Source organism: Rhinatrema bivittatum, chromosome 2 (assembly GCF_901001135.1).
Source record: "Rhinatrema bivittatum chromosome 2, aRhiBiv1.1, whole genome shotgun sequence".
In the NCBI taxonomy this organism is placed as follows: Eukaryota; Metazoa; Chordata; class Amphibia; order Gymnophiona; family Rhinatrematidae; genus Rhinatrema; species Rhinatrema bivittatum.
In genome coordinates, this window is record NC_042616.1 from 697278811 (window position 1) to 697306022 (window position 27212).

A 27212-nucleotide genomic window follows, 5' to 3' on the forward strand; every position below is an offset into this window, starting at 1 on the left:
TACAAAATTCAGGGCAGCACTGTATCAACAGACAAGAATGCATATGAGTAGCAAGACCAATGAAGATAAGTTTAAATATGGCTCAGTACAGTGTTTCCCAACCTTTTTAAGTCCAAGGCACACCTATATTAACAAACATGTTATGTGGCACACCAGCCTTCATGGGGCAGGCAATGTGGACATGGAGAGGACTCATATGGTCAAAAGAAGAACTATAGACACACTGAAAGCCCTACCAGTCTCTCTTCCAAATTTTAAAACAAAGGGAGAGAGGGGCAGAGACATGCATGAAGTCATCACTGTGGGCCACATCTCTCTATATACAAGTGCAGGAGAAGGATGAAGTCTGTGAGTTGTGGGCAACTGGCTCAGTTAGTCACCTTGGCTGCCATAGTTTGGTGCCAAAGTTCCTGCACTGCTGCTGCTGCTCCTAACACTCAGAATGCGTCGCATCCAGCATTATAAGGTTAAAATAGGCAACTTTGAATCCGAACCCATTGAACTAACTCAAGGCGTTCCTCAAGGATCCTCACTTTCATCCACGTTGTTCAATATATATATGCTACCACTCTGCAAGCTATTAACTGGTCTAGGGCTCACACACTTCATCTATGCAGATGACGTGCAAATCTTAATCCCCATCACAGATTCCACAGCTAAGGCCCTCAATCTCTGGGAGGTCTATCTTTCTGCCATCAACCAACTGCTAACACAAATGATTAGCCCTAAATACCTCTAAAATAGAGCTTTTAATAATCTGTCATAAACTAAATGATAAAGTCTTATCTGATATTAATGCTAATCAAATCAAATACTGTATTGCACAGGAGGTGAGAGACCTCGGTGTAATATCTGACACTGAATTAAATCTAAAACAAATTCATAAGCACAACAATCAAAGATTGTTACTATAAATTACAAGTATTAAAAAAAAGTAAGACCCCCTTCTCCATCAGACAGATTTTAGAACAGTTCTTCAAGCACTGATCTTTTCCAAAGTAGATTACTGTAACTCCATACTGCTAGGACTTCCAGCATCCACACTCAGACCTCTACAACTACAAAACGCTACTGCCAGAATACTTACGAACATGCGAAGAAATGACCATATAACATCCATTTTAAAAGATCTTCACTGGCTTCCGATATCTTACAAAATACTTTTCAAGTGCCTAACATTAATCCATAAAACACTATATAATCAAAATGTTGAGTGGCTCAATGCCTCCCTTCATTTTCAGACCCTGCAAAGAATTATCAGATCTGACAGCAATGGAACCTTACCAATACCTTCACCCAAATTAGCACGCCTCATCTCCGTTCATGAACAAGCACTATCACTAGCAGGTCCTTATATCTGGAATGCAATACCATAAGAATTGAAACTTGAGATCAATTCTCATACCTTTAAAAAAAAGTTAAAGACCTGGCTGTTCCAGCTGGCCTTCTCATAATACTTACCTACTTTGCCATGTAAAGCCTTAAAGCAGTCTCTTTTTATATTGTTTTATTTTCCCATAGTTTTATTATTTTTATATTTTCAATTGTTGCTAGTTACTATGTTCTTATTGTTAGTTTTATGCTTATTTTACTGCATATATTAACTGTTTTTGAATTTTGAGATGCAACATTGTATTTTATTTCTATGCTTTATATATTTTTGTAAACCGATGTGATGTGCGAACAAATGTCGGTATAAAAAAAAGCTATAAATAAATAAATAAATAAATGCTCTGTCTCACATAGCCTCAGGACTCAAAGGACAAAGCTCAGGAGGCGGAAGATGAGGAGGTACTGTGTGCAATGTGTATGCTACTCAAAGTGGGTCACAGCTATCCATGCCCTGCATGCTGCTTATTAAGTTCCACACTGCAGGGTTCATACTTATAGAAACATAGAAATGACGGCAGAAGACGACCAAACGGCCCAAACAGTCTGCCCAGCAAGCTTTCACACTTTTTCTTTTTTCTCTCTCATACTTATCTGTTACTCTTGGCTCTTAGTAACCTTTTTTATTCTATTTCCCTTCCACCCCCACCATTAATGTAGAGAGCAGTGTTGGAACTGCATCTAAGTGAAATAGCTTAATTAGTTAGAGGTATTAACCACCGCAATAAGCAAGTCACACCCATGCTTATCTGTTTATCAAGACTATGTAATTCAGTCCTTGTTGGTTGTTGCCTGAATATAGATCTACGTTTCTTCATCCCCACCTGCTGTTGAAGCAGAGAGCCATGCTGGCTATGCACTGAAAGTGAAGTATCAGTCTTGCTCCTCTGCTATTGAAGCAGAGGGCTATGCTGGTATGCGTGAAGTGTCAGTCTTTCTCTCTTGCCATTGAACCAGAGAGCTATGCTTTATATGCACTGAAAGTGAAGTATCAGGCTTATTTGGTTTGGGGTAGTAACCGCCTTAACAAGCAAGCTACTCCCCGCTTTTTTGTGAATGCAAATCCATTTTTCCACATTTCCTCATTGCGGCTGAAGCTTAGAACAATGTTGGAGTCGCATTAACCGTGTGTATATTTATTGAATAAGGGTATTATCACCAGGTAGTAGCCGTCATCCCCGTGAGCCACCCACTCTTCATTCACATCCTCTAGACTTTATGGATCCACGGTGTTTATCCCACGCCCCTTTGAAGTCCTTTACAGTTTTGGTCTTCACCACTTCCTCCGGAAGGTCATTCCAGGCATACACCACCCTCTCCGTGAAGAAATACTTCCTGACATTGGTTCTGAGTGTGACCCCTGGTTCTGCTGATTTTTTTCCAACGGCAAAGGTTTGTCGTTATCTTTGGATCATTAAAACCTTTCAAGTATCTGAAAGTCTGTACCATATCACCTCTGCTCCTCCTTTCCTCCAGGGTGTACATATTTAGATTCTTCAATCTCTCCTCATAAGTCATTCGATGAAGGCCATCCACCTTTTTGGTCGCCCTTCTCTGGACGGTCTCCATCCTGTCTCTGTCTCTTCGGAGATACGGTCTCCAGAACTGAGCGCAGTACTCCAGGTGAGGACCTGTACAAGGGGATCATCACTTCCCTTTTCTTACTCGATATTCCTCCTATGCAGCCCAGCATTCTTCTGGCTTTAGCTATCGCCTTTTCACATTGTTTCGCCGACTTCAGATCGTTAGACACTATCACCCCAAGGTCTCTCTCCTGCTCCATGCACATCAGCCCTTCACCCCTATCGAATACAGTTCTTCCGGATTTCCACATCCCATATGCATGACTCTGCACTTCTTGGCAGTGAATCTCAGCTGCCATATCTTCGACCACTCTTCCAGCTTCTTTAAATCCCATCTCATTCTCTCCACTCCTTCCGGCGTGTCCACTCTGTTGCAGATCTTAGAGTCATCTGCAAACAGACAAACCTTACCTTCTATCCCGTTTGCTATGTCGCTCACATAGATATTGAACAGGACTGGTCCCAACACCGATCCTTGCAGCACTCCGCTTAACACCGCTCTCTCTTCAGAGTAAGTTCCATTTATCATCACACATTGTCTTCTGTCCGTCAACCAGTTTGCAATCCAGGCCACCACCTCGGCACTCACTCCTAAGCTTCTCATTTTATTCACCAGCCTCCTGTGCGCGACCGTATCAAAAGTCTTGCTGAAATCCAAGTAGATGACGTTAAGCGTTCTTCTTTGATCCAACTCCCTATCACCCAGTCGAAAAAGTCAATCAGATTTGTCTGACAGGATCTTCCCCTGGTGAATCCATGCTGCCTCTGGTCCAGCAATTCTCCCGACTGTAGATAGTTCACTATTCTCTCTTTCAGCAGTGTCTCCATCACTTTTCCCACCATCGAGGTGAGGTTATAGTTATCAGCCTCCTCTCTGCTCCCACTCTTGTGAAGCAAGACCACCACCGATCTTCTCCAATCACTCGGCACCACTCTCATTTCTAGGGATGTATTGGACAGATCACACAGCGGTCCCGCCAGCACATCTCTGAGCTCCCTCAGTATCCTGGGATGAACCTCATCGGGCCCCATGACTTTGTCTACTTTCAGTTTCCCCAGCTCTTTCCACACATTCTCCACTGTAAACAGAGTTACATCTACTCCAATCCCCTCCAGTTTTTTGCTAACTAGCAACGGTCCTTCTCCTGGGTCCTCTTTAGTGAACACTGAACTGAAGCATTTGTTTAATATTTCTACCATTTCTTCTTCTCTCTCTACACATTGATCCTTTTCACCTTTCAATTTCACTACATCTTTGAACTTTTCTCCTTTCTCTGATGTATCTGAAAAATGTTTTGTCACTTCTCTTTATCTCTTTGGCAATCCTTTCTTCCGCTTGACTTTTTGCCGTCTTGATTACTTTCTTCATCTCTCTCAGTTGTACCATATATTCTTCTTTGTGCTCCTCCCTTCAGGATCCTTTATATTTCTTGAATGCTGTTCTTTTAGCTTTTATTTTGTCAGCCACCTCCTTTGAGAACTAGATAGGTTTCATTTTCCTTTTGCTTTTCTTTACTTTTCTGCCATATAGATTAGTTGCCTTGATGATTGCTCCTTTTAGATTGGTCCACTGTTGATTCACATCTTTCTCGTTCTCTTAGCCTTTCTCATTCTCTTAGCCTTTTAGTTCTTCCTCCAGGTACTTCCCCATTTCATCAAAGTCTGTGTTTTTGAACTGCAAAACTCGGGTCTTTGTGCTTCTTCTACGTATCCTGTGTGTAATATGAAACCATACCGTTTGATGATCACTGGTGCTGAGGTGGGCGTCCACCTGGACATCAGAGACATTATCTCCATTTGTGAGCACTAAATCGAGTATAGCTCCCTCTCTCGTGGGTTCCATTACTATTTGTTTGAACAAAGCCCCTTGCAGGGCATCCACTATTTCTCTACTATTGTTAGATTCTGCAGAAGGGATTCTCCAGCCTACATCCGGCAGATTAAAGTCCCAAACGATCACCACTTCTCCTCTCTTTCCCATCTTTTGGATGTCTTCAACCAGATCTCTGTCATGCTCTTCCTTTTGGTTTGGAGGCCTATAAACCACTCCAATATAAATGGATATCCCATCATCTTTTTTTAGGTCAGCCCATAGTGCTTCTTCATTGGCCCATCTTTCTTGCAGCTCAGATACTTGGATATTGTTTCTGACATAAAGAGCCACACCTCCCCCTTTCCTATCCACTCTGTCCTTCCTTAATAAGTTATAGCCTGGTATTGCTGTATCCCAATCATGAGATTCTGTGAACCACTTCTCTGTGATAGCAACAACGTCCAAGTCCGCCTCCAGCATTAGGGCTTGCAGATCTGGGATTTTATTGCCCAAACTATGAGCATTTGCGGTCATAGCTTTCCAGCTTTTCTCGTTAAAGTTACTGCTTTTCCTGGACTCCTTTTGAGACTTTAGTTGAGTTTTGTTATTCACTTCACTCTTTCCCTTTGTAGTTGTGCCACTGATGACAGAGTTATCCATCACAATGAGCTTTTTCCTTTGGTTACTGATCTGGAATTTCTGTATGCATTGGGTTTCTTCTCTCTTTTCAGATAACACTTCAATCTTTTTCTCAAGAACTTCTTCAGTGTTTAATATAGAGAAGGATTTTTTGTACTTGTTGCACTTGATAGTGTGTCTCTTCGCATCACAGGTCTAATTCTACCAAAGCCCACTGTAATCCTGGTTTTTATTGAGTTCCTTAATGTCCTGTGTGAGTGGGGGGGGGGGGTATACTTGTGGGCTGCCCAGCTGTCAAGAATGGGTGTCTGTGGGTCACATGTCTTATCCTACCTGAGCCCACTGTATCTCTCTTTTTTCTTGACTCGTGGTTTTTGTGTGGTAAGGGGGAATTAATTCCTGAATAATGTAATGTGGGTGAAATTTTCTTTATTGAAGCTAATTCAGCTTTAAAAAGACCTTACAGATCTTTTCCATACTGTAGCTAGGAAGAGGCGGCATGCATGATTATACATGCTTTCAGAAAGGAACTTCTACATGTTTAAAAGCCATCACTCATGTTTCTTGCTGCTGTGAGGTGATGAGAGCAGAGACCACCGGATCAGGTCAGAAAACACACTGGTTGGGAAACACTTGTTCAGTACTTAACAGCCAGTGTAATGAGCAAAGGAGCAAAGTAAAGAAGTTGTTTACCTGTAACGAGTGCTCTCCGAGGACAACAGGATGTCAGTCCTCACACATGGGTGTCATGATTTGATGAAGCCTGACACAGAAAACTTATGTCAAAGTTTCTAGAACTGACTATGCCATACACATCATTAAACCACAAGTTCATGCAGGGTCTTTCAGTCTTGTATTTTAGCATTTAAAAACAAGAAATCAAATTAAGGGGAGGTGGGCACGTTTTGTGAGAAGTGACATCCTGCTGTCTTGAAGAATACCTGGTTACAGGTAAGCAACTCTACTTTCTCCAAGGACAAGCAGGATGGCAGTCCTCACACATGGGGAATCCCTAGCTACAGGCCGCCCCCAACGAAAAAAGGGGAACAATAACAAGTGCCAACTGGCACAACAATATTTTTTGTTGGCAGTAAGCCTTTTTTCCATTTTATACTTAATCAATTAGGGGCAGCCTGGAAGAAAAACAATGGGTCCTAGGAAGGAATAGAGTTGAGTTCTACACCTCAAACAAATTCCAGAGAACAGATTGGCCAAACCTATTGTTGCACTGGCCATCCCGACATAATAGTAGTGGGATGTGAATGAGTGGAGAGAACTCCATATTCCAGCCTTATAGATCTTTTCCATAGGGACTTGATTGTAGGTGAGCCACAAATGATGCCATGGCTTGGACAGAGTGAGCATTGACATAGCCCACTAGATTCAGCCCAACCTGGGCATAACAGGAGGAGATGTAATCTGCTAGACAATGGCAATCCTCAGTCTGCGTCAAAAGAAATAAAGAGACAGGTGGACTTTCAATGGGCTTCAGTCCACTCCAGGGAGAAGTCCAAGGCTCTGTTGCAGTCCAAACTATGCAATGCTGGATCACCTTGATAGACATGTGGCCTATAAAAAAAAATTGGAGAGATGATTGAATGATTAATATGGAATTTACACACCATCTTAGGCAGAATTCTTTCACAATAAAATTTGGTATAAGGTGGATAAGTTACTATTGCCTGGAGTTCACTGATCCTGCGCACCAAAAATGACCATTACCAAAACATGATAGCCCTAGCTGCTTTTACCACATACTCCAGCAATAAATTCCAGAGCTTAATTGTGCAACCAGTGAAAAATAATTCTCTCTGATTTGTTTTAAATGGGCTACTTACTAACTTCATGGAGTGTCCCCTGGTTTTTGTGTAATTTGAAAGAATAACTAAGAACACAAGAAATTGCCATGCTGGGTCAGACCAAGGGTCCATCAAGCCCAGCATCCTGTTTCCAACAAAGGCCAATCCAGGCCACAAGAACCTGCCAAGTACCCAAACACCAGGAAGATCCCATGCTACTGATGCAATTAATAGCAGTGGTTATTCCGTAAGTAAACTTGATTAAAAGCAGTTAATGGACTCCTCCAACAACTTATCCAAACCTTTTTTGAACCCAGTTACACTAACTGCACTAACCACAAATTCCAGAGCATAATTGTGTAGTGCGTGAGAAAGAATTTTCTCCTATTAGTCTTAAATGTGCTACTTGCTAACTTCATGGAATGCCCCCTAGTCCTTCTATTATCCGAAAATGTAAATAACCGATTCACATATCACATATACTCGTTCAAGACCTCTCATGATTTTAAACACCTCTATTATTATGCCCCCCCCCCCCCCTCAGCCATCTCTTCTCCAAGCTGAACAGCCCTAACCTCTTCAGCCTTTCCTCATAGGGGAGCTGTTCCATCCCCTTTATCATTTTGGTTGCCCTTTTCTGTACCTTCTCCATCGCAACTATATCTTTTTTGAGATGCGGCGACCAGAACTGTGCACCGCATTCAATGTGTAGTCTGACCATGGAGCGATAGAGGTATTTTGACATTTTCTGTTTTATTAACCATTCCTTTCCTAATAATTCCTAACATTGTTTGATTTTTTGACTGCTGCAGCACACTGAGCCGACGATTTCAAAGTATTATCCACTATGATGCCTAGATCTTTTTCCTGGGTGATAGCTCCTAATATGGAACCTGACCGTGTAACTACAGCATGAATTATTTTTCCCTATATGCAGCACCTTGCATTTGTCCACATTAAATTTCATCTGCAATCTGGATGCCTAATCTTCCAGTCTTGCGAGGTCCTCCTGCAATTTATCACAATCCGCTTGTGATTTAACTCTGACTAATTTTGTATCATCTACAAATTTGATCACTTCACTCGTCGTATTCCTTTCCAGATCATTTAGAAATATATTGAAAAACACCAGTCCAAGTACAGATCCCTGAGGCACTCCACTGATTCATATTTACCAGTTCTATTCCACTCATGATTTTATAGACTTCTATCATATCCCCCCTTCATCCATCTGTTCTCTCAGTGAAAAAGCAATAACCTCTTTAGCCTTTCCTTTTAGGAGAGCTGTTCTATTCCCTTTATCATTTTGGTCGCATTCTCTGTACCTTTTCCAGTTCGGCTATATTTTTTTTGAGATGCGGCAATCAGAACTGCACATGGTACTCTATAGGTGCAGTCTCACAATGGAGTGATACCGAGTTATAACATTTTTCATTTTATTCTCCATTCCTTTCCTAATAATTCCTAACACTGTTTGCCACACTAAGCCAAGGATTTCAAAGTATTGTCCATTATGATGCCCAGATCCTTTTTCTGGGCTGTAATTCCTATTATGGAACCTAACATTGTGTAACTAAAATGTGGCTTATGTTTGCCTATGTGCATCGTTTTGCACTTGTCCATATTAAATTTCATCTGCCATTTGGATGCCCAATCTTCCAGTCTGGTAAGATCTTCCCACAATTTCTCACAATCCGCTTGTGATTTCACTACTTGGAATAATTTTGTGTCATCTGCAAATTTGATCACCTCTCATCATATCCTATTCCAGATCATTTATAAATATATTGAAGAGTATCAGTCCCAGTACAAATCCCTGAGGCACTTCGTTTACATTTCTTCACTGATAAAAGTGACCATTTATTCAGACACGGTTTCCTATCTTTTAATCAGTTTGCAATCCCTAATAGGACATTGCCGCCTATCCCATGACTTTTTAATTTTTTCAGGTGTCTCTCATGGTGGACTTTGTCAAACTTCTTCTGAAAATTCTTATACACTATATCTACCATCTCACCATTAGTCACATGTTTATTAACCTCTTCAAAAAAATGTAGAAGATTGGTGAGGCCAGACTTCCCCTTGTAAATGTGTCCCATTATTAAACCATGACTTTCTATACGTTCTGTGATTTTATTCTTTAGAATATTTTCTATGAATTTTCTCAATGCTGAAGTCAAGCTATAGTTTCTTGTATCACCCCTGGAGCCCTTTTTAAAGGGCTTCACATTGGCCACACTCCAGGTACAATAGTTGATTTTAATAATAGGTTACAAATTAATAGTAACAGATCTTTAATTTCATGTTTTAGTTCTTTTAGAAATCTGGGCTGTACACGATCTAGTCCAGATGATTTGCTACTCTTTAGTTTCTCAATCTACCCTATATTATTCAGGTTCACTATGATGCGTTACATTTCTTCCGAATCATCACCATTGAATACCATTTCTGGCATAGGTATCTCCCCAACATACTCTTCAGTAAACACTGAAGCAAAGAATTCATTTGGTCTTTCCGCTATGGCCTTGAATCCATAACTGCCTCTTTAACCCCCTCAATTATCTAAAGGTCCAACAGACTCCCCCCTCATAGGCTTCCTGCTGTGGATATATTTAAAAAAGGTTTTATTATGAGTTTTTGCTTCTATGGCGAGGTTCTTTGAAAATTGCCTGCCTTAGCAATGTTTTACATCTAACTTGCCAATGCTTATGCTTTTTCATATTTTCTTCAGTAGGATACTTTTTCCAATTTTTGAAAAAAGCTCTTTTGGATAAAATAGACTCTTACTTCATCTTTTCACAATGACAGCAATCATTTGGCTTTTCTTCTGACTTTCCTAATGCATGCAATACATCTGACCTGGGCTTCTAAGATGGTATTTTTAAACAATGGAATATATATATATATATATATATATATATATATATATATAAAACAGGCAAACAAAAAATGTTCAAGCTAAAAGGCAAAAAAAAAAAGACCTCAAAAAGGATTGTTAGCACTTTTAGTAATTTCAATATATTAAGCTAAATTAGCAGAGAATGAATATTCTTCTCCAATTAATAATAAAAAAAAACCCTATCCTATTTTATATTGGAAAAAAAAGGTTCATATAATCTTAGTGCTGCAGATGTGACTGGCATAAATGTTTTAATTATTACCAGCAAAAGTAAACACTAGATCCACCCAGATATTTAAAAAGTGATCAAAATTCAATAAAAAAACAAAAATGTTACACTAGTTCCACAATCATTTATTTTAAAGAGTGATAATACAATGCTACATTTTTATTGGGACACTATAGCTCCAAAAGATTTGAATCAAGCTATAGAGTGGGAGTCATTTATGTGCTAAAGGGACAGAAAAAACAGCAGTGAATGCTTAATTAATATTCAGTTATCAGCTGGGGATCCTGTGGGTCTGACATTTTTCTTTCAAAGGTAGGGAGGGATTTACTTCCTTCTTTCTGTTCAGTTCAAAGTGAACATTAGATGCTGGTGGCTGCTTGCAGGTGTGATGGTGTTTTTCAGTTTAACAATGATAAAATGTATCGACATAATTTGGGCTATTACTAGGGTTAAAGTGAGAAAACACTGCTCATTCTTTCACTTTATTTTGTAGAATATGTGAAGAGGAGTCTGTTATAAATTTTTGAATTTGGAAAGGAAAGCCATTTACTAATCCCAGCAGATGATGTTTCTGAATAAAGTGTTAATCCACAGGACATTTGAAGCATACAATCTTCCTGAATATACAGCATTTTCAGATAAGTGTTTAGATAATCCCCAGAGGAAGCCCAAGGTTCTTGGCAAAACGAGGTCTTTGTTGGAACATAAGGCTATAAATAATGTTACAACTGCATAACTGTAAGGATATTTGAGATATAAGGCTACAAATAAAGATAAGCCTGCATAAACAAAAGGGTATTCAATTTCTTAGAATACCTCCAACATTATTACATTATCTTCCAGGATATAATGTTATAAATGCTATAAGATTATACTCAACTTGTCAGAACATCTCAACATTACTACAATATTTTGTAAGGGATTTAAGGTTATAACTGTCACAAGATTGTATTAATGAAAGAAGAATTTAATCAGTGGGAACATCTTGTATTATCACTCCTTAAAATAAGTGATTGTGGAACTGGTGTAACAAAAATATTTTTGGATTTAAGTGCGATTATTTTTTAAATATATGGGTGGCTATAGAGTGGTTTTTGCCAGTAATGATTAAAACATTTATGCCAGCCGCTTATGCAACACTTAAAGGTGAACTTTCAAACTAGCACGTAGGCAGACACATGCGTGCGTTTCTTGGCCATGCCCAGGCACGCGGCCATTTTATAATATATGCAAGTATATGCGCACGTTATAAAACAGCCTGGCCACACGCAGATGTGTGGAAAATTTTATGTGGGCATGCGCAAATGCTGCTTCTACTGCATAAATCAGGAGACTTTAAAAAGGGCGTGCGCCAATGTCATTTCTAGTTTTACCAGTTCATCCCCAGTTTGCCCAGTTAAGAGACAGGTCTTTCAAACTTCCCTGGGTTAATAGCTTTCACTCCCACCACTTATCCCCAACCCTTAAAACCCTGCCAATCTGCCTATTAATTTTTGTTTTACAACTTACAAAGCATCCACAGCAGAAGTAAAGTTATATAGCAGGGGCAAAGGGCATGCCGGATTGCATTTACGCACACATCTCAGCTTCATGCCCAGAAACGCTCAGACCCCACCCCTTTCCGAAAACTTCCGAGATGCGCATGCTGTGGCATTTATGCACATACCTGGGTGGCTTTTAAAATTTGCTTGGTGCGCATGAGCCCAACATATTCATGCATCGAGCTTTTAAAATTCACTTTTAAGGTTATATGAAGTTTTTTCCCTCCTTAAAATAGGATAATTTGTTTTTAAGTATTACTAAACAGAGAAAAATATTCATCCCCTGCTAATTTAGCATAATAGTATTCAAGTATTGAATGTACTAACAGTCCTTTTGAAGTGTATTTTTTATTTTTAACCAAAGTCCATGCCTGATGTAAATTCTTAACCTTTGTAGCTACTTTTAGATTTTTTTCTATTTTCCTCATTTTATCAGTCTCCCTTTTGCAAGTTAAATGCTACAGTAGTATATTTAATGTTCGCTCTTCAGTCATTAACTCAAATTTGATAGCATTATGATCACTGTTGCTAATCAGTACCAGAATGTAGTGGCTCAAAGGGAGCTTTCATCAGCTGAGACAGAACGACGTTGAGGTCCCAAAACATAGTGGGAGGTTTCAAATCAAAGTATTCCCTGCGTAATCCAGACAACTAAATGCTGCACAGAGATGGGCTTACTTTTTAAATGGTGATGATAGGTGTATTAAGGTGAATCTTTACTGAACTGCTCTTAAAATCAGACTCAGACAAATGTAGAAGGTAATCAAGCAGTTTTTTTGGGGAGCAGGTGAAAGGATCTAAGGTCTTTTGCTCACACCACACAGCAAACCTTCAATTAAATATTTAGAATTTTCTAATGGAATCCTTTATCAAGACATAAGAACCTAAGACTTGCCATACTGGGTCAGCCCAAGGGTCCATCAAGCCTAATGGCTGCTGTCCCACCTCCTGCCCGCCCTTCTTCACTGGCCTGGCACTCCAACACTGGCTTGGCACTCCAACAGTGGCCAAGACAGGTTACAAGTACTTGGCAAGATCTCAAGGGGTAGAAAGATTCCAAGCTGCTTATCTCAAGAATAAACAGTGGATTTCTGCAACTCTACCTTAATAATTTCCTCCAGGAACTTGTCCAAATCTTTTTTAAAACGCAGCTATACTAATAGCTTTCATTACAACGAATTCCAAAGCTTTATTATGCATTGACACATCATCAGATAGCTCATGGAGTTGCAAAGTCAACCTCTCAACATCAAAGTGGTGAGAGACAGGAACCTGGTATTAGTATGATGCAACCTGCCCTGATCCTGAGTGATGAAATCTGGGGAAATTCCCAGTCTAGTCGGTTCCCTGATAGACAGCTCCCAGAAAAGCAGGAATCAGATCTGTCTTAGCTAAAAGGGGGCTATGAAAATCATGGTCCCTTTGGCTTCTTTGAACTTCAGAATTTTCGCTACTGTGGAATTGGAGGATAAGCCTACAGCAATCCCCTGCCCTAATTCAAGGCAAGTGTGCCGCATGTTCTCGGGGCCTACTGGGTTTCGGCTCGGGGCCTACTGGGTTTCGCCCCTTCGGTTCGCCCCTCGCTCTCCCTGAGCTTTACCCCATCGGTCCCATGACAGTGCTAACCCAGCGTTCACCCTGCAACTTCCATCTAGCGCTCATCCTGCAACAACCACCCAGCGCTCATCCTGCAACAACCACCCAGCGCTCATCCTGCAACAACCACCCAGCGCTCATCCTGCAACAACCACCCAGCGCTCATCCTGCAACAACCACCCAGCGCTCATCCTGCAACAACCACCCAGCGCTCATCCTGCAACAACCACCCAGCGCTCATCCTGCAACCACCCAGCGCTTAACCTGCAACAACCATCATCCTGCAACAACCATCCTGCAACATCCTGCAACAACCACCCAGCGCTCATCCTGCAACAACCACCCAGCGCTTAACCTGCAACAACCATCATCCTGCAACAACCATCCTGCAACAACCATCCTGCAACATCCTGCAACAACCACCCAGCGCTCATCCTGCAACAACCACCCAGCGCTTAACCTGCAACAACCATCATCCTGCAACAACCATCCTGCAACAACCATCCTGCAACATCCTGCAACAATCATCCTGCAACAACCATCATCCTGCAAGCAACCATCATCCTGCAAGCAACCATCCAGCGTTCCTCCGACAACCTTCCAACCAGTTAACCTTCCAAAATGTCTCCAGCTCTTCCAATCCCAATTTTGCAACACCACCTCCTACCTAAAAGACCATCTGCAAGACAAGCCCTTCACTACAACTTAAAGGCACTCACCCCTATTCTGACTGCACCTACCACCCAGCTTTTAGGCCTCACCCTCTTTTCACTCTCACTTTTCAATGCACAATCCCTAACAAAAAAAACCTTAATTTTCAATGATTACCTCACCGACGCCAATCCAGATATTTGCGCAGTAACTGAAACATGGCTCAAGCCCTCAGACACAGCTCTAATAAATCAACTCCCTACGCAGACCTATGACTTCTTTTCACTCCCAAGACTGAAAAAAAGAGGAGGTGGAATCCTTTTGGCTACCAAAAAAAGCCTTAACTTTACCCAACACCCATTCAGTTCTAACTCAAATTTGGAAGTTGGTTTCTTCACATCACAACATCTTCAAATCCTTCTTGTCTACGCCCCCCCCAGGGCTCCTAGAATCCGATGTCTCCCCCATCCTTGAAATCACCACCACTCTCATCAACCTGGACTCCCCAGCAATCATCTTAGGAGATTTCAATCTGCACATAGACAATCCTTCACCATCTAACAGTTGCGTATCCCTCCTCACAGCCCTGTCAGCAATGGGTTTCCAACAATTAGTCAATGAACCCACACACAAAGCGGGTCACACCCTGGACTTGATTTTCATCAACAAAGGCATTACGAATACATCCAATTTGAATAATAAAAAGGTTCCATGGTCGGACCACACTCTCATCTCCACCTCTTTCGCTCTGAAAGAAACCAATACTGCTAATATCCCCTCACCCTCATTTCAATACAGGAGGCGATGCTCCCCAGAAGACCTTAACAACCAGTTGGATTCACAGCTCCCTCTATTAGATCTCACCGACCCGAACACTGCCATTCGTTCATGGAACAACATAACAGAAAATATAGCTAACAAGCTCTGCCCTTCAACTACAAAAAAAGCTCACACCAATGCCTCCAACAGACAACCATGGTTCACCAAAGAACTTAGAAAACTAAAACAAAGCTTAAGAAAGAAAGAAGTGACTTGGCGTAAAACCCCTTGTGACATTACCATTTCTTCATACAAATCCACTCTATATCAGTACAAAGCCCTCACCTCAAAATCAAAAAAAGATTATTTTGCATCTAAGATTCACAACCTGGTCTTTGATGCAAAAGCTCTTTTCGCTTATGTCTCCAGCCTCACTCAAACCATACCGCGAGAAATCCCCGGCGACATGGCACAGTCTAAAGCTGATGAACTCGCTCAGTTTTTCCAAGATAAAATCAACAATCTTTTAACTCAACTGCCTTCCAATACTGCTGAGGCCCTTCCAACATGTCAACATTCGACCTTCAAAAACTCCAGCCTAAACACTTTTGAACCCGTCTCTTCCACCGAGATACAATCCATCTTGAGAAGAATGAAACCTTCGTCTCATCCTGCAGACCACATCCCTACCAAACTTCTTCTATCTATTCCAGACACAATAACCACATCATTGACTAACATCATCAACTGCTCTCTAGCCCAAGGATCCTTCCCAGATGATCTCAAAATGGCTTCAATCTCACCCCTCCTAAAGAAGCCTAACCTTGATCCGAAAGACCCCAACAATTTCCGCCCCATAGCTAACCTTCCATTCATCGCCAAGATCATGGAAAAACTAGTCAACACTCAACTCTCAAACTACATCGAAGACAACAATCTCCTCTTCGCCCCACAACACGGATTCCGAAAAAATCGAGGCACAGAATCCCTCCTTATCTCTTTGACAGACCATATCTTACTGGGCCTTGACAAAGGAAATTCATACCTGTTGATCTTGCTAGACCTTTCCGCAGCGTTCGACACGGTCAACCACGCCATCCTCCTAAACCAGTTGTCATCCATAGGAATCAGCGGCACCGTCCTTTCCTGGTTTAAAACCTTTCTCAACAATAGAGGTTACAAAGTTAAACTCCAAAATAAGGAATCCTCTAGATTTAACTCTACCTTAGGAGTCCCACAAGGTTCGTCTTTATCTCCGACTCTTTTCAATATTTACCTACTTCCTCTCTGCCAACTTCTCACCGACCTCAATCTAAAGTTTTTCCTATACGCAGATGACATTCAAATCATCATCCCTATCAAAGACACATACTCTAACACTCTTGACTACTGGGAATCATGCCACAAAAAAATCAAACAACTACTCAACAGTCTACATCTCATCTTAAACTCCTCTAAGACTGAAATCCTACTCATCTCTCCGGAGAACACCTCCAACAGTACTCTTCCCACAAATCTGCCTACCACTCAAGCTAGAGACCTAGGAGTAATAATTGACAACCGGCTTAACTTCAAGGCACACATTAACAAAACAACCAAAGACTGCTTCTTTAAACTTCAGGTTTTGAAAAGGATAAGACCTCTGTTCCACGCTCAAGACTTCAGAACGATCATCCAAGCAGTTATCTTTTCGAAACTGGACTACTGCAATTCCCTATTGCTAGGTCTACCTTCATCATACTCCAAACCCCTACAGATGGTTCAAAATTCTGCAGCCCGAATTTTGTCAGGCGCAAGGAAAAGAGACCACATATCCCCCGTCCTGAAAGAGCTTCACTGGTTACCCGTATACTTCCGCATCATGTATAAAGCCATAACTACCACCTACAAAACTATACATCAACTCACCACTCTCGATCTTCAATTCCCCCTCCTAGTACATAATTCTACTAGACCTACTAGAGATGCTTATAGAGGCTCCCTCCAAGTTCCCCCAGCGAAAACGACCAGACACATTACCACAAGAGATCGCGCCACCTCCACAGCTGGCCCTCTTCTGTGGAATTCCATTCCCACAGACCTCAGACAGGAGCCCTGCCTCCTAACTTTTAGGAAAAAACTCAAGACTTGGTTATTCAAGCAAGCTTTTCCGGACACAACCCAATGACACAATCCAATGACTCCAAAAACACCATTCTCTTGTATTTAACATCTATTTTGTATATTAGTTTGTACACTATATTTAATTTGTATATTGTTTAACTATTTCTCTTCTCTCCTTTCTCTTCCTTCTCCAAGTTCGGCTTCCCTTGTTAAATGTAACTGTACCTTCCGTCACCACAGTTCTAGTTTTTGTATATAATGCACTCCTGTTCTATGTAAACCAGCAAGATATGTCTTCATGATTGCCGGTATATAAAAATCCTAAATAAATAAATAAATAAAATAGTGGGACCTTCCTGTTCCGAAGAGACGCAAACAGATCCAACACCGGTGTGCCCCAGTCATGGAAAATCCTATTCACTACTCCCCAGTCAAGAAACCATTCATGGGATTCCAAGGACTGACTCAGTCTGTCTGCAAAGACATTCTCCATGCCTGCCAGATACATGGGACCCCACGAATGCAACGAATAGGGACCTATATGTTGCGGATTGCACATTCATTCAAAACGAATGCACATCCCTAATAATTAAGCTCTGGCGTTCATTGCCAGAGGATGCGATTATGGTACTTAGTGTAACTGGGTTTAAAAAAAGGTTTGGATAAGTTCCTAGATGAGAAGTCTATAAACTATTAAGATCGGATTTTTGATGGCCTGTGCGCATAAAATCTGGGGGATACGCGCGAGGCCAGGTCGTGCGCACACAGAGTGCATTCTAGAAACTGCCCGGCCATGCACATATCTCCCAGTACGCACAGAAGTGCCAGGCCAGTGAAGAGGGGTGGGCAGGGGGTGGGGCAGGGCCAACTGGGACAGCAGCCATTAGGCCCTATCCCGGGGAAGCCCGTGCTGGCAGCTGGCCGGCGCATGGAAGTTCCTTCTGCTCCAAATGAGCAGTAAGTATTAAAAAAAAAATTAGACTAGCTAGGTAGGGGGTAGGGGAATAGAGGGGAACTGGGGAAGGCCTACTCACGTCACTGCGTGTTGGTTTTTAAAATCCCCCCCCCTCCCTGTGCACGTGGGTCCGAATCTACCTGGATATTAAAATCCTGAGCGCATGTGTGTGGAAACCATATTTTATAATATGCGCACGGCGACACGTGCATGTTATAAAATCACCACATCCATCTGCGCCGGGAATCGTGTGTACATGGACGCCCAAGAGCTTGTTTTAAAACCAACCTCTTAATAAGGAACAGTATCTTGGGATCTATTTACTGTTTAGGTACATGCCAGGTAGTTGTGACTTAGTTTGGCCACTGTTGGACACAGGATGCTGGGCTTGATGGACCCTTAGTCTGACCCAGTATGGCTATTTCTTATGTTCTTATGGTCCAATCCCACAGCTGGACAGCCTCCTGTCATTGGAGATACGAGCCCGTACTTCCCTGCTTGTTGATGTAGTACATCACAACTTGGCTGTCAATTTGGACAAGAATCACTTTGCTGGATAACCAATCTCTAAAAGTCTTTGGAGCATACCAAATCACCTGGTGCTCCAGGAAATTTATATGATAGACTTTTCCTGGGTGGACCACATGCCATGCGTACACAGCCCCTCTACTTGAGATCTCCAGTGCAGGCTGGACTTAATCACCATCTAAAATGGAGAAATTTGGAAAGGATTGGACTTGTCTTGCCACCAGGATAGGGAGTCCCTGAACAATCATGAGATAAGGACACAGTCTCATAAGTACTGAGTGGCCTGTGGTGGGTTATCCTCATGTGGAAATGTGCCATGGCTGTGACATGTACTATTGATGCCATGAGATCCAAGAGTCTCATCATGTGCCATGTTGATGACTGCTGACATTTGTATCTCTTCTGCTGTGGACAACATAGTGGTAGCCCTCTTTTGTGGCAGGAAGGCATTTGCCCAAGCTGTGTCTAACAGATCCCTGATAAACTCCAATTGAGGTGACAGGCTCAGATGAGACTTGGGGTAGTTAACAAACCATAGTAAAGCAAATGTTGCTTACCTGTAACAGGTGTTCTCACAGGACAGCAGGATGTTAGACCTCACATATGTGTGACATCACAGGATGGAGCCCAATCACGGAACACTTCTGTCAAAGTTTCCAGAACTTTGACTGGCCCTTACTGGGCATGCCCAGCATGGCACTAACCCTGCAGCCAGCAGGGGTCCCCCTTCAGTCTTGTTAAAACGCTACAGGTAGTGCCGAAAATAAAATAAGAAAACGTTATGAACCCAACACCGTGGGGTGGCGGGCGGGTTTCGTGAGGACTAACATCTTGCTGTCCTGTGAGAACACCTGTTACAGGTAAGCAACATTTGCTTTCTCACAGGACAAGCAGCATAGTAGTTCTCACATATGGGTGAGTACCGAGCTGAGGATGTCCGAGTATGCACCAAATGTACTCAGGCGTGCAAGGCACTAGGCCTGGAATGAAATTTGACAGAGGGCATCCTGAACCCCACTAGGCAGGCGGAAGGGTATTGGTATGTCACGTTGTAAATAGGTTGCGCAAGACAGACTGGCCGAAGATGGAATCTTGTCTTCCGGCTTTGGCTGTAAAGGTATGGAGAGAACTCGAGGTGGCAGCCCTGCAAATGTCAGGAAGCAGCACCAATCGTAGGTGTGCTACTGAAGTCGCCATGGCCCTCACAGAATGTGCTTTAACACGGTCTTGAAGTGGAATGCCCGTTTGCTGATAGCGAAAGGATATGCAGTCCGCTAACCAGGAGGAGAGAGTCTGCTTACCCACAGGCTGCCCCAATTTGGTGGAATGAAAAGAGACAAACAATTGAATGCTTGTCCTGTGGGCAGCTGTACGGTCTAGGTAGAATGCTAGAGCCCATTTACAGACAAGGGTATGCAGAGCCTGCTCTCCTGGATTGGAATGGGGCCTGGGAAAAAAGGTAGGTAGTATAATGGATTGATTGAGATGAAACTCCAAAACTACCTTAGGCAAGAATTTAGGGCGAGTGTGGAGTACTCCCCGATCCTTCAGAAGTTTAGTGTAAGGCGGATATGTAACTAGAGCCTGTAATTCACTAACTCTGCGAGCGGAAGTGATTGACAAAAGGAAAATCACTTTCCATGAGAGATATCGAAGGTCACAAGATTGAAGAGGCTCGAATGGTGATTTCATGAGCCGATCCAAAACTAGGTTGAGGTCCCAAGAAGGGGCCGGAGGGCACAGAGGAGGCTTGAGGTGAAGCAAGCCCTTCAAAAAACATGTTACAAGGGATTGTACTGATATGGGAACATCCCCGACACCTTTATGGAAGGCGGCTACCGCACTGACATGCATCCTGGAGGAAGTTTTTAGACCTGACTCTGACAAGTGCCAGAGATAGTCCAGAAACTTCATGATTGGACAGGTAAAGGGGTCAAGGGACTGAGAAGAGCACCATGACGTAAACCTGGTCCATTTGTAAGAATAAGATTTTCTCGTGGAAGGCTTCCGTGAAGCAATCGGACACGGGAAACTGGTTCAGAAAGGTTAAGTGGCTGAAGGATTAACCTTTCAACATCCATGCCGTCAGGGACAAGACATGAAGATTGGGGTGGTGTAGGCACCCGCCGTTTTGAGTGATCAGAAGCGGGTCCTTTCCCAAGGATCCTGAAGTACTGGAAACCATACTTGGCGAGGCCAGTGAGGTGCTATCAGGATCATGGTTCCCTTGTCCTGACGTAACTTCACGAGAGTCTTTGAGAGAAGTGGAAGTGGAGGGAATGCATATAGGAGACCGGTTGTCCATGAGAGGGAGAATGCGTCTCTTGGCTGATAGTGTTGGCTGCGAGTGAGAGAGCAGAAGTTGTCTAGTTTGCGATTTTGAGGTGATGCAAAGATGTCTATTTGAGGATAACCCCATTGTTGGAAGATCGAGTTCGCTACTGAGGGGTTGAGAGACCAATCGTGCGGTTGAAAGGTGCGACTCAGCTTGTCTGCCAACATATTGTCCTCTCCCGGTAAGTAGGTGGCCCTGAGGTACATCGAGTGGGAGAGGTCCTCCGCCCATATCTGTGCAGCTTCCTGACACAGAAGGTAGGAGCCCGTCCCTCCCTGTTTATTGATGTACCACATGGCCACCTGGTTGTCTGTCTGGATCAGGATGACTTGATTGGAGAGGCGATCCTGAAATACCCTGAGAGCATATCTGATTGCTCAAAGCTCCACAAAATTTATTTGGTGTTTGGCTTCCTCTGGAGACCAAGATCCTTGTGTCTGCAGATCGGCCAATTGGGCTCCCCAGCCGAGGTTGGAAGCATCGGTGGTGAGAGTTATTTGAGGGTCTGGAGCCTGGAAGAACAAGCCTTGGAGGAGGTTGACCTGATGTCTCCACCAGGCGAGAGACTGACAGAGTGAGTCGGTTACGTGGACAATGGTCGACAGGGGCTGAATGGATTGAGTCCATTGTGAACTTAGAGTCCACTGCATGACTCTCATGGCCAAGCGGGCCATTGGGGTGACCTGAACTGAGGACACCATGTGTCCCAGGAGGATGAGAAAGTGGCGTGCAGTCATGGAGTGCTGAGACTGCAGCTGCTGTGCAAGAGTCACAAGAGTGAGAGCTCTCTGTCGAGGCAGAAAAGCCTTTGCCTGCAAGGTGTCCAAGTCTGCCCCAGTGAACGATAAGGTTTGAGATGGGACTAAGTAGGATCTGTCGTAGTTGATGAGAAATCCGAGCGAAATTAGAGTGTGTAAGGTAAGATGTAGGGACGACAAAGCAGCTTGCTGAGTGAGAGCCTTGATTAACCGATCGTCTAGATAGGGGTAGACGTGAACATCTTGAGTCCTGAGGAAGGCTGCAACTATGACGAGGTATTTTGTGAAGACTTGTGGTGCAGACGCGATGCCGAATGGAAGCACTCGGTACTGATAGTGCTTGGGGCCTACTAGAAACCTCAGGTATTTGCAATGGGATGGAATTATCCCGATATGAGTGTATGCATCCTGGAGGTCTAGAGAGGAGAGCCAGTCTTCTCTTTGTAAAAGAGGAAGAAGAGAGCCCAAGGTTACCATTTTGAACTTCACTCTCTGGAGGTACTTGTTGAGGGCACGTAGGTCCAGAATTGGATGAACACCCCCCGATTTTTTGAGGATTAGAAAGTACCGGGAATAGAACCCTGCTGAGAGTAGGGTATTGGTTCTATTGTCTTGGACTGGAGGAGGAGGGAGACCACCTGTTCCAGAAGGATGGAGTGATCGGATGTTCTCCACGTCGGTAGAGGTGGGGGGTCCGGTGGAATGGAGAGAAATTTCAGATGATAACCCTGAGCAATTATCGCCAGGACCCATTGGTCTGAGGTGATCGAGTGCCACCTGTTGTTGAAATGGCACAATCGACCTCCCACTGGTATGTGGGGCAATGGAAGCTGGCTGCTGCTCTCTATGCAGGAGTCAAAAACCGGAAGCAGGACCTGGTTGAGTAGCTGCTTGTGGTATTTGTTTTAGTGTCTGACGAGACTGGGTTTTCTGAAACGGTCTCGTAGAACGGGTTCTAGCTGGTGGCGGGTAGGATTTCTTCGGGCGGAAGAATGACTTCTTAGAGACGTTTCAGAAGGGCTGTTTTGAAGAGTACTCAGAAGGCATCAGAGAGAGCTGTCTTAGGGTCTCATGATGGTCCTTGAGTTCCGCCACCGTTCATTGAATTTGCTCGCCAAACAGATTATCTCCTACACAAGGCAGGTCGGATAATCTGTCTTGTACTTCAGGGCGAAGGTCAGAAGACTTGAGCCCGGCCCATTGTCTTGCAGAGATAGCAGCTGCAGATACCCTGGTAGCAGTGTCGAAGATATTGTAAGATGATCTTATCTCATGCTTGCCTGCCTCAAAACCCTTGTTTACTAGGGTTTGGAGTTGATCTTGAAATTGCTGAGGAAGGGAATCTGTCGAGTCTTGTATCTGCTTAAATAGGACCCTATTATATTGGGTCATATAGAGCTGATAAGAGGCAATTCTGGAGATGAGCATTGATCCCTGGAAGACACGGCGACCGATGGCATCTAGAAATTTTTGTTCCTTGCCTGGGGGAAAGGAAGTGTGAGGTTTTGATCTCCTTGCTAGTTTCTGGGCAGATTCTCCAACCACAGATTGGTGATCCAATTGAGGTTTGTGAAAGCCTGGAGCTGACTGTATGAGATAGGTGGTGTCAGCTTTCCTGTTGACTGGAGCAACAGAGCAAGGATGTTCCCAGTTCTTTTTGAGGAGATCCAGAAGAATCTGGTGGATAGAGATGGAGGTTATTTCCTTGTGAGCATCCAGGAATTGTAGCAACTCCATCATTTGATGCCTATTGTCCTGTTCAGTCTGTAATTGGAAGGGAACCAGTTCAGACATCTCCTTCACAAAATTTATAAAGGAAAGGTCCTCTGGAGGAGAATGCTTTCTGCTTTAGGTAGGTGAAGGTAGTGAAGGCAAATCATCGGTGTCTGGTGAAGAATCATCAGTCCAGGTATCATAGGGATCAGCACCTGCTCCTCTAGGGACTAGAGGAGGACGGGGCGGTGGGATCCCTGAAGGTCCTGGTCTAGGCTCTGAAGGACTCAAAAGAATAACTGGAGGCACCGATGAAGGCATCAAAGGCACTGGTGTAGGCATCGATGGATGGCTTGGTGGCGCCGGACGTATCGGCACCGATGGATGGATCGGTGGCACCGGATGTATCAGCATCGATGGTTGAGGCATCGGCAGAACTCCCGATGGAGGGATGCGGAACGGTGTTTCTCCTCCTGATGACAAAGTAAGCAGGGAGGGCACCGGAGCCATTGGTGACCCAGGGTCCATCGGTGGAAAAGCGGCCATGTGCGCTTCCATCCTTGAGAGTAGCGGTGCCAACACTGCTGGAATTGGGTCGGTGGTCGGTTCCGCAATCGGTACCAGTGTCGGCGCCGGAAGAACTTGAGCAAGCAGCCCCGGCTCCGGAACAGAAGAGGAAGGCAGAGGCATAGCCGGAGGGACCACCGTTAAAGGTGGAGTTGCAGCTCCAGATCCCCTGTCGGGTGAGGGTTGCCTCGGTGACCCAGTCGCCGAAAAGGTCGGTGCCTTTTCTGCACGGGGTTTCTTTGAAGGCGGCTCGGACGATGGCGAGGTCAATGATTTTGCTCCCTCGATGGCCCGAGACTTTTGATGCCAGTGGCGATGTTTATCTCTACAATCATCACGATCCTGAGGGGGAATAGAGGGTGTTAAAGGCCGAGAAGTCGTTGATGCCGGACGGTCACCGGCTGGAGGTCGATACTGGCGCGAAGTTGACAGTGCCGGTTCTGATGACGTCGATGCAATAGACGGCATCGGGGTTTGAGCACGGACGAGAAGTTCCATCTTCTCCATTCTGGCCTTGCGACCTTTTGGTGTCAATAGGGCACATTTGGTGTAAGTTAGGACATTGTGCTCACATCCGAGACACATAACACAGACTTTGTGGGGGTCTGTGATGGACATGGTGTGATTACAGTCCGGGCACCGAGGGAACCCCAATCCCATGGCCATGAAAAAATTGAGCCGTGATACGGTTGACGGCCAGTAGGCCGCGAGAGCCAAACTCGACAGTAATTGAGGGAAAATGGGTAAAAAACTTACCGGAGTACCGTGGCTGGAAAAAGTCGAAGGAGGGACGCCTGTGGGGTAAATTAAATTTTAGTAATTCCGTGAGGAAAATTCCTGTCAGGAATCTCTGCAGAGCTCCTTAACCGCGTGGCTACTGCTGCGCGGAAAAAAGAAGACTGAAGGGGGACTCCTGCTGGCTGCAGGGTTAGTGCCATGCTGGGCATGCCCAGTAGGGGCCAGTCAAAGTTCTGGAAACTTTGACAGAAGTTTCCTTGATTGGGCTACATCCTGTGATGTCACCCATATGTGAGGACTACCATCCTGCTTGTCCTGTGAGAACTTCAACACCTGGATGTTCATACGCATCGATTCCTCGGATCCAGCCCGAAATGCGCTATTGACCAGTCAATCATTAAATGTTAGCCCAAAAGACAGAACACAGTACTGGAGGTGACAGTCTCCCTCCACGAATTTGAGATTTATTGCAACCAAGGAAAATCTCTATGTGAGTTTAAGCATCCTTTAGATGGAGAGAGCATAGCCAGTCTCCTTTTTAAAAGAAGGGGAGTAAGCTAATTAGGGAAACCATTTTGAACTTTTCTCTTTTGATGAATTTGTTTATGGCCCTTAGGTCTAGGATGGGATGGAGTCCACATGTTTTCTTTGGAGTAAAATCACCACCCTCTTTGCCTTGGTGTAACAGGCTTGAATGTACTGGCCAGTAAGAGGGAGAATTCCTTTTGAAGCAGTTCCTGATGTGGAGAATCATCCCATCAGAGGCCTGGGGGCCAGTTTGAAAGGAGACCCAATAGATTTAAACTGTACTTTCTCCAGATGATGCTGAGGACCCACACATCTAAAGTTACACTGGGCCACCAGTTTATATAAAACTTCAGTCTCCCTCCAACTGGAAGCTCTTCCAGCATGGGTACTAGCACTGGCTATGTTCTCTGTGATCCAGTCAAAATCCTACGCTTGGTGCTGACTGAGGGGTTATCTGTGGCTTAGGCACCAACTGCTGCTTCAGATAGGCACATGAAGCCTGCTGTGACAGTACCAAAGGAGCAGAGGATAGAGACTTCTCAAACAGAAAAAAAAGTGCCACCTCTGCCCTAGCCTTGGATATCTTCCAGAAGAGGAAACATGGTCTTAAGTGCCAGCAGAGAGCTATTGGAGCAAAGTACAGTAATCTCTGATCTGAGCAACCAAATCCTTCACTCTTTCTCTGAAGAGATTCTCTCCTGCACACAGGAAGTCACAGCAAGTCTTTCCAACTTTTCTGGGTGGAGATCAGAGATCCACAGCCAGGCGAGTTTGCCAGTTCCAATGCCTACGGCAGAGACTCAACACTGTCTCGAAAACATCAAAAGTCAAGTAGACCATGCTTTTCCCACACAATAATCTTTTGTTCACCAGTGACTGGAGAGTGTCTTCCTGCTTTTAAGGAATCTACTCATCCAACCCCTGCATTTGCTTAAGTCCCACACATATATTGGTCCATGAAGAGCTAGTAGGAAGCTATTCAGGATTTGTTCACAGCCCTCTGATAAACTTTCCTCCTAAGGGTATAAAGGGTTCTACAATCCTTCTCTGGGGGCACAGAAGAATGTGTTCTAGACTTCTTGGCCTTCTTGAAAGCAACTGATGATTTTTGAATCTGGGAGGTTTTTGGATGAGATAGATCTCATCTGCCTCTTTATTAATGAGAGCTACAGAGAGAGGGGTTCTCCCAGATCCTCATTTGTACTTCCTGAAGGGCTCAGTGAGCTGGGACTGCCACAACTTCCTTAGCTGCTCCACAAACTGGAGGATGTCAATCATTTTACTTCTGTTCTCATCCTTCATCTTTAACGTGAACAGAATAGTCTCAGGCATTTTCTTGACAAAAACAAAACAGTTTTCAACATAAATAATCTTTTACCATTAAAGGTATTAAGGTTACATCAATGCGGCCCCAATAAAATTTATTTTAAAATTTAGGTATTATTTGTCTGTTCCATTTCTGCTGTTCCTTAGTAAAAATTTGGTTTTTAAATTCACTCATGCTGACATCAGTTCACTGTTACAATAAATTACCTTGCACGGCACAGCATCGAGAGCACTTCTTTATTCACATAGATAAATATTTAACACTTATTGAGCTTTGGTATGAATGTTTCATTTGGGCTTTGATTCCCTAATTATTGAGCTATAGCAATTTCATGTTAGCTCCTTATTTTATTAAAAGGCTTACACTAACATCAGGACACTGCTGCTATGCATTGATGCTTTAAAACTGTATTATTAAAAATACATTTTTTTCAATATTTAGACATTTGGAAAGCTTTATGGTAGACTCGATGCCACTTCTTTACACTGTTTCTGAATTTGCCAGTTTACAAGACTTTGGGTGTATTATTTTTTGTTTATCATCATTTTAACTTTGTTTACACAGCTCACACACCATGAATATGCTATGATTTTCATTATTTTATTGCCGACCTGTATTTATTAGTATATTACCAGTCTATTATTTTTAGTAATACTGATTTTGTCTACTTATCAGATGCTGTTCCTAAGTTTTTCCATAAAATAGCATCAATAAGAGCACTTGATCTCTAATAAGGTACATGTCTGCCTCCTCTCCTTTTAA

At 43.4% G+C, this 27212-nt stretch overlaps 1 protein-coding gene across 1 annotated transcript in view; it reads right to left on the reverse strand.

Annotated features, from left to right (window-relative positions):
- NBN (nibrin) overlaps window positions 1–27212 on the reverse strand; it is a 298561-nt gene that overhangs the window by 124445 nt on the left and 146904 nt on the right. The window lies entirely within an intron of this gene.